This window comes from Clupea harengus, chromosome 9 (genome assembly GCF_900700415.2).
Source record: "Clupea harengus chromosome 9, Ch_v2.0.2, whole genome shotgun sequence".
Lineage (NCBI taxonomy): Eukaryota > Metazoa > Chordata > Actinopteri > Clupeiformes > Clupeidae > Clupea > Clupea harengus.
Window position 1 is genome coordinate 28817994 of NC_045160.1, and position 8421 is coordinate 28826414.

Consider the following 8421-nt stretch of genomic DNA (forward strand, 5'->3'; position numbering starts at 1 on the left):
TTACACATTCATCCGCAATTAAGTGTTGCTTGGTGCTTCTGAATGTGTTCATGGCATACGCATCTTAATATTGACTTCTTGGTGGCCTTGTGGCTTCAATGAAATAATAATGAGACTATCATCCTCCTGAAGCATTTCTAAAGCCTAACTGGTTTTCCAGTTCAACTGTTAATTAACTGTTAAAATGTAGACATGGCTGTACATTTGTCATTCTTACACATCTCTCTGAAAAAAAAAAATTCTGCTGCTTTTCTGCTGCCCAATAAAAGCAAGAGAATATTAAATGCATGAACACATAGAGGCTTTAAGACACGTCTGACTCTGACATGAGGCTCTTGCTTATGAACGGCTAACAAACAGACACATTTAAGACAGGCTTTGGCTACTTTCACACTATTGTGGATATTGCATTTTTGATCCAATACACCTTTTGACAAATCCTCTAGCAGTCTGTTCTGGGTGTGTGTGTGCTCATTAAAAACCCTCTGGTGTTCGTAAACAGTCCTAGCTCTTTAAATGGGACACAAACATAGTGGCTCAGACAGTATTCCATACTGGAGCATGGAAGGTTGGGGTATAATCTGATTGGCTGTTGAGCTCAGATATCAATAATCTGTCATCAGAATCGTGATCTGAATCAGAATCTGCCTTTACATCAAAATAGATGTTAAATGGAACAGCAAAGTTGATATGAAACACCGCTGAAAAGTAGGTTAATGCTGTTCAAAATAGATCTTAAATAGAACAGCAAAGTTGATATGAAACACCGCTGAAAAGTAGGTTAATGCTGTTCAAAATAGATCTTAAATAGAACAGCAAAGTTGATATGAAACACCGTTGAAAAGGAGTTTAATGCTGATCAAAAAAGATCTCATATATATAATATTGTTATTATAATAGTTTTAACATTTGTTACCATGACAATGTCCTTTGAATACATTATTAACCCTTGTATGGTGTTCATTTTTTTGTTACTCAGAAGGTGTTGTGGGTCTGGTGGACCCGCTCGATTTTTGGGTGTTTAATTCAACACAATCAAACAATTTTATGGTAAAACACTCAACAGATATTTACTTCATCCCAATTAGAAGCAATATGAACAGCAAATATGCTTAATATTTGCCCTTTAACTTTGTTGTATCACATTTATGAATTTAAGTGCTACCCGTTTTTTTTTTTTTTTTTTTACAAAATCAAGAAAATCAATTATAATCAAGATATCATTGGACAAAATTCAACAAATTTACAAATGAAGCAAGGTTTTCCATAACTATTTGATTTATGTGAATTTCATTTAAAATCAGGTCAGTTTACATAGCACAACATGGGTGGATGGGGCACCAGCACTGTCCTCCTGAATCCTCCTAATGGTAGCTGCAGAGGCTGAGGTTCTTGGAACATGTTGTCTTCTCAGGATTTAAGGTTTCACCAGTGTCTTTCCCAGTTCCTCGAGAAAAAGGCTTATCCTCTGGAGCTTCCCTCTCTTCCACTCCGGGTTCAGTGCCATCCAGGTGACAAAGGCGTTGTACGCCCAGATGTCCAATATGGTAAATAAGCGTAGGGTCCTCCTTTTACAGCTGTAGGCAGACACCAGCTTGTCTATGTTGTCCACCCCTCCTTTTGTGGCATTATAATCCATGATGATCTCTGGTTTTTGATGCTCCAGGCCAGAGATTCTCCCATCCCAGTGCAGTGTACTCATGAGTATCACATTCTTGTCAGCCGTGTACACAAACTTGGAAGAGTTGACAGGCCTGTTCTTTGTAGGCAGCAGTTGGGGTGGGAGCTCAGACCTGTTTTTCTTATCTTTTCCCACCATGGTCAGCTCCTGTCCCAGCTTGTACGATGTAAAAGAAATTGTAGCATGTGATGTTGTGTCCACTGAGTCCCTGAGCCATGTCCAGGACAACTCTCATTCCTTGATTTTTCTCAGGGCGTCCTCATCAGGTTACCCTATGTAGACTTGTAAGTTCCAAGCATATGAGGAAGTCGCATCAAAGGCAGCCCAGATCTTTATACCATATTTTGCAAGTTTAGATGGTATATAATGTCTAAAGGGGCAGCGGCCCCTAAATGGCATCAGCGGCAGGGGCAGAAACACAAAACTCTTACTCACACACTCACTCAAACATACACACAAGGCCCACATGCACAGAAACACACATAAGCGTGCGCGCACAAACACACACACACACACACTTACAGCAGGCCCACTCACATACACGTGCGCGCAAACACACACGCGCACACAACACACACACACACACACACACACACTTACAGCAGACCCAGACAGGAGGAGAACAGACTTTAGGTACACAGGACCTACAATTTCCACACTTTTATTTGCCCAGGGTCCAGTGGACCCGAACACCCTGTATGTAATATAAATGTGTAGGGGGGGGGTTACGGTGTGCGGTCAATGAAAATTTGGTCTGATATATGTTCTTCACACAAAATGAGCTAAAGCCAATGAGTCTGAGTTTGAAAAAATAATTAATCATATTATTTTTGTTAGGATAAAAAATGAAAACAGGTCCCACAGACCCGAATACCATACAAGGGTTAAAGCACTGCCTGCTTGTTACAGTTTAACTGGCATTTGTGCCACCTGTTGACATGACTCTAGCTCCGTCAGTCCTCCATATCTTGTTCAAAATTAATCCTAAAGCTCCATTTTGCTATCCAATAAAGGATAGTAATGTTGAGTCTGTAAAATGTAGTGTATGAGGGTCTCACTCTACGGAGCTGTAAAGACTGCCGTCATTTACTAGTGAGAACTATAGAGCACATGGCAGTTCATTATGGCAGTTCAAGTATGGCAGGGTCGGGTTAGGAAAGTCTGACATGAAGTTTATTACTAAAATATGTTTGTGTTTATACTATTTGCCTTTTAAAACGTTCCTATGGGTTATGTCGTATTTGTAATTACCAATGAATGTAATAATGAATTGCTGATGGTGGAACATTGACATGCGGAGAAACAAGAGTGTATTTCTTACAAGATATCTAAAAAAGTTAGCCAACCTGTTAAAGTAAGGGCATCATTGTGCATTGTGTTAATAACTCTAATTACTCTAAAATACTTCATTAAACCTTGAAGCTTTCCAGCCAGGAGTGTTGAAAAGTGGTTAATTAATCGACGTTTCGAATGCACTCTAGGGACATCTGCTGGTCAATGACAATATGGTGTAGGAAATATTTTTTGGGACAGTGAGTTTGTTCAATACATGGTGTGCAAAGAAATGTCTTATTCTTGCAGACAGAGTATAGTAGACTTACTAAATCACCTGGAAAGGCTCAGGTATTAAACTGGCATGATTTGGCAGAGACTGATAGGATTACCAGGCTTAAATCCCCAGAAACCAATCTCAACAAACAGAAATCAGGTGTGCTCACAAAATGGTGGGAAATCAAACAAAGTCAGAGACACATGTAATTTCAAAACAAAAACAGAAAACACATGACACCACCACATGACCAAAATGTAAACAAAGGCACATGTTGCCAGAAAGACAAGAACTCAAACACTAGAATCACTAACACAAAATGATTTTGACGCTGCATTTTTAAGGCCAAATTGTTACATAATGTTGCTTCAAAATCTATTGCCGGTTATCAGAAATTGCCGGTTCATACAAATGCAATCAGGCCAATTCTTTCACTTGCCATTCAAACTGGAGTATGTGTATTGCAGGTACCTGTTTCATTAGCTTAATTAAGTGTAGACTAACTTTGACCATACTTTTAGTTACCAATAAAATGCGCCCAAACTCTAAAGCCTTGAGCCATTGTGGCTGTGTGTAGCTTATGTTTATGGAGGTTGGGGTAGCATACAAGGTTTGGTTATTTTCCAGCGTATGTATGTACGTGTATGTAGGAGCAGATATGTGTATGTCACAAGTGAAAGCGAGACGGTCGGGGTTTCCAAAAAGTCAGGTCTCTTCATATGATATTTCGGGGTATAGACTTCAAAGGCTTCATCCCTATGATATAACCTAAACAGGGGTGGAGGTTTCACACTGACTGAGTGTTCTGCTGCTTTTACCGTATCGTTTGTTGCTTAGTCTGTATTAAAGAGGGAAATCAATGCAATCAAACTGTGTAGTTAATCTACAGGCTTAAGGCTATATGGCCATGGGGTAGCAACATTTGAATCGTGGAAAATGAGAGAAGGGTTCCTAATACATAAACGTCTTTTGTGATTGTGTATAATCCTTTTGTATATCAGAGGCATAGTTTTATGCATGGAAATGTGATCGTTGACAGTAACAATGCGTTTTATAACCAGCACTGTTTAATTTTTCATTCGTTTTCTTTAAGGGTTTGCACTGATCTCAGCATTCTTCAAGGACTTCAGAGCAGTAGTGTGTGAATCTTCCATCAGCAAGCTCTTTACCGAAGGTAAGTTACAATTATGAACCCATAGGCCTACATTTTCAACCTTTTCATTTGTATCAGGGTGTTTACTTGCTTGGGCTTTTGTAAAATACCTTAAGGATTAAACCATGTGAGTAGTAACCTACACAATTATACTGCTTCATTTACTTAAAGTTTCAATTATTAAAGAATTCAAATAATCGGGTCCTAAATTAGAGAATCTTTGCACTCACTTTTTAATTATAATTTTTTTCCTACTGTCTATTGGGACTAAGCTTTGATTTCATGCAATATGCTGTAGCGCTGGATATCTGTGATAGAGACTTCAAATTGATCAACTCAAATTGATCAATTTATGCATGGCCGAACTTGCATGATCCGTTCGACACGGCATTACCTATGGAGCTTACGAACGGCCCTTGTATCCAAACACAAGAACCTCTGTGTCAGGCAGCATGTATTATTAAAGGGGACATTACATGAAAAATTTACTTTTTTCTTCTACATGTTAATTTGGGTATCTAGCATGTCTACCAACACAAAAACGCTGCAAAAAAAAAACAGGCGGTTTGTAATGGTTTCTTTGTCAAAAACGATACGCTTGATCATCCCGCCTGGTTTTAGTCACAACCTGCGCTTATCACAATTCCACCTACCCAATTTCCACGAGGGAGTCTCTCTACAGTCGACCAAACCACAGGATACTACATTTGCGAACGCCCACCATTTTGTTTTTGCAAGTGCTTGATGCGCTTTGATAAACTAACTAGCAGTGTGAAGCGAATTCGGCACACAAGATGCTTTGTGTTCGGTTGTACAGATCAGCACAAATCCCTACATCAGACCCCAGCCTCAGAAAACACAAGAGCGAAATGGATTGATTTCATATTTGAAGGCAATGTCCCAGCACATCGGCAAAAATCTGTTAGCATACGCAAACCACTTTGAATCTCACTATTTTCCCAACCTGGGCCAATATAACGTTTTATATTTAAATCAAATCTAAACATACCCTTACAAAAAACTCCATATTCCCCACGGGGAAGCGTGGACTTCTTAAGCACATGCACATAGAACCTCAGGAGTTTATACAAAGTATACGCAAATGTATATGAATGTAACATATTCATGTTTGATCTTGAATTGATCCTTGTGATGTGGGCAGTAGTCTGATTATGGTCTCCTTGCAATCTGAAGTACCTGCTATAGCCTGGGCATACCAGGGTTGGTGATGGTCTAATTGGCATCCAACCTGTGTATTCACTTGCTATTATTTACAGTTGTTCTTATTCATTTGGGTTGTATATTACATTCAGTTTGGGAATATTGTAATCGTCATCGTGACGAGAACACTATCCCTAGAACCAACTAGTCTAAATAAAAAGTAAGAGGCACTTTCTAATTAACATGTAGGTTCTTAAGGCAAAATAAATGACCAGAAGGTCAACCTTGCTAAACTGAATAGTAGAAATAGTCAGCCTTTATTGTCATTGTATTTGCATACAACTAAATATGTGCAACCTCATGCTGATTTGTTCTGAAGAAAGATGGAAATAGTTCAGCTTTAAATAACAAAAGACTTAGAGCAGGGGTGTCAAACTCAATTACACAAATGGCCAAAATTAAAAAAACTGCGTCCAAGTCCAGGGCCGGACATATTCAATATTTATTGAAAAAAAAAGATATATTATATTTTTCCATATGTAAACATGAACTTAAGTTTGACGTTTGACGTTTTTTTCGATTCCTTTGTATGTCTTAACATGCAAAGTAATTGACAATAAAGCTACTTTGACTTTGACTTTGACTTTGACATAGGCCTATTAAATCTGGGACAAGCAGCCTAAAGCTTAGGCCTATTAGTTGCCTATAAACACAGAGATCACATTTCAAAATAAAATCAGTGGCATTAATTTCTTATGCCTCTCTTTCTGCACATCACAGGTGCTCCATCTGTGGTCAGTCCCACAAGTTTGTCCCAAGGCAATATATATATACCTCATCTCATGACTCTGAGGTCGTTCTGAGCATAGACACATACTTGTGATGTTTATGTTTGTGTTACTCAACCGGTGTTCGAGAGACTGGTGGACTCACAATGTATGTAATACACTAAACCAATGTTAAGTTTATCTCAAAATAGGTCAAAGGGTAAATTGAACGAGTTCACTAAATTATGACTGTGGGGTTTCACAAACAACTTGGGAACCAAACTAAATATGGTTTTGTGTGCGTGTGTTATTGTGTCATGAGTCATGCCAGGAGCTCAGTCTATCATTGAGAGGGAACAGGTTGTCACCTGTTACTATGGAGCAAACCTCTCCTGACCTTTTTTACAGCAAATGTGTTTCTGTGGTAAATTTGAAAAAAGAAAAAGATTTACACGGAATGATTCCCAAACACCTGAAGCCATATTCACTGAATGTGAAGATAAAGTGATAAAATGGCACCCGGCTCACCAAGACCTGTAGGGGTGTGTTATCTTTCTCTGGAACTCTTAGAGCTCTTGGAACGTTTGCGAGAAATTGTTTGTCATTAAGCCCCATTTAAACTCCACCTATAGCAAACAAATGAATGAGAGATAAAAATCACAGGTAGACCAGTTCTAGCTTCTCTTCACTTCGCTTCTTGTCCAATATAGATAATATAAGATTTCTGTTTGTCTTTATTTGTCTTATTTCTATATTTCACAACTGCTCAGTCTTGACAAACAAATCAGTTCTGTTGTTAAAAAAATAGTTACTATCAAAATCAAACCAATTCTGTCTTTCCATGATATGGAAAAAGTAATTCACGCCTTCAATCACTTGCCTGCAAAATTTTGCTGCAAGGCTGTTGACCAGTACAGGACTGCGCTTCACACAATGCTGGCTACACAGGCAGTAGAAATATATGAGTTATATACTTATACTTATAAACTTTTTCATCTTTTTGGTATTTTCAGTGTTTGATTCACTTTTTCAGCTGGAAAATTTTACATCTTGTTTTCTACTTTCAGACCATACATTGCAAACTGTAATTAGGTAATTAAGTCGGATATATAAGGTTATTCTACCACTGACATGATAATTTACAAGGTATGCTGTTATTATTATATTATTATTATTGTTATAATTGTTGCTGTTTTGTTGTTATTGTTAAGCTTTTATTGAATTCAAATCCGTTTCAGATGTCCACACCGAAATTTGTACGGGGTCCGTATCAGAAGGCCCCGAATCAGAGGCCCCCGAAGGAGTCCAAAGCAGATCGGTAAGTTTCAATGCCAATGCCTGCATTGGCTGAATAAAATAAATGTTACTTGCTTAATTCTAACACAAGGTTGGGTTGATAAGATAAAGGCTAGATTGTTTCCCCTTTGGTGAACATTCTAATACCAACCCTAGCAACAACTGTTAGTTGGGCTTAAAACCAACTTGAAGCAACTTTATAGCACAGTCTGCAATTCTAACTGCGAACATTTTAGTTCTCAAAGAACGATCTTCGCTTGCACATGTGCCTCATTTGTGTTCTGATTATAGTGTGTGTTCTGTTATTTAGTCTGTTTATTTAGATGTTGAGTCTCTTTCCTGTGCTTCTTTTGTTTTCATGACAAACTGTTTAACCATAGAGTTGAGGTTTGAAATGGAGGCTGATACCAACTTTAAATGCTTAACCATAGAGAGTTGAGGTTTGGAATGGAGTCTCTCCCCTTAGAGAAAGTAAACAGTAGTAACAGAAAACCAAACTGTTTGAGGAAAAGATCAGTAGACTACACTTACAGTTTTGTGGATTGTAGTATGGATTGTGTATTTTTTCTGTTTTAGTCGCAAAAAACGGTTGGAAAACTCACCTCTGGTGAAGCAAGCATTCCCATTCATTCTTACTACACTTAGACTGTGGAAGCTCTCGTCAAGCCCTACAGTGGACCTACTTGTTGATGAGGTATGAACGATGTTAACAAGGTCAATCATTGTCAATGTAAATGTCCGTCTTATTACTGAAAGTCCACAGCCCATACTTTTTCTGATTAGCAATAGATACAGACTGATATGTGAAATGTAA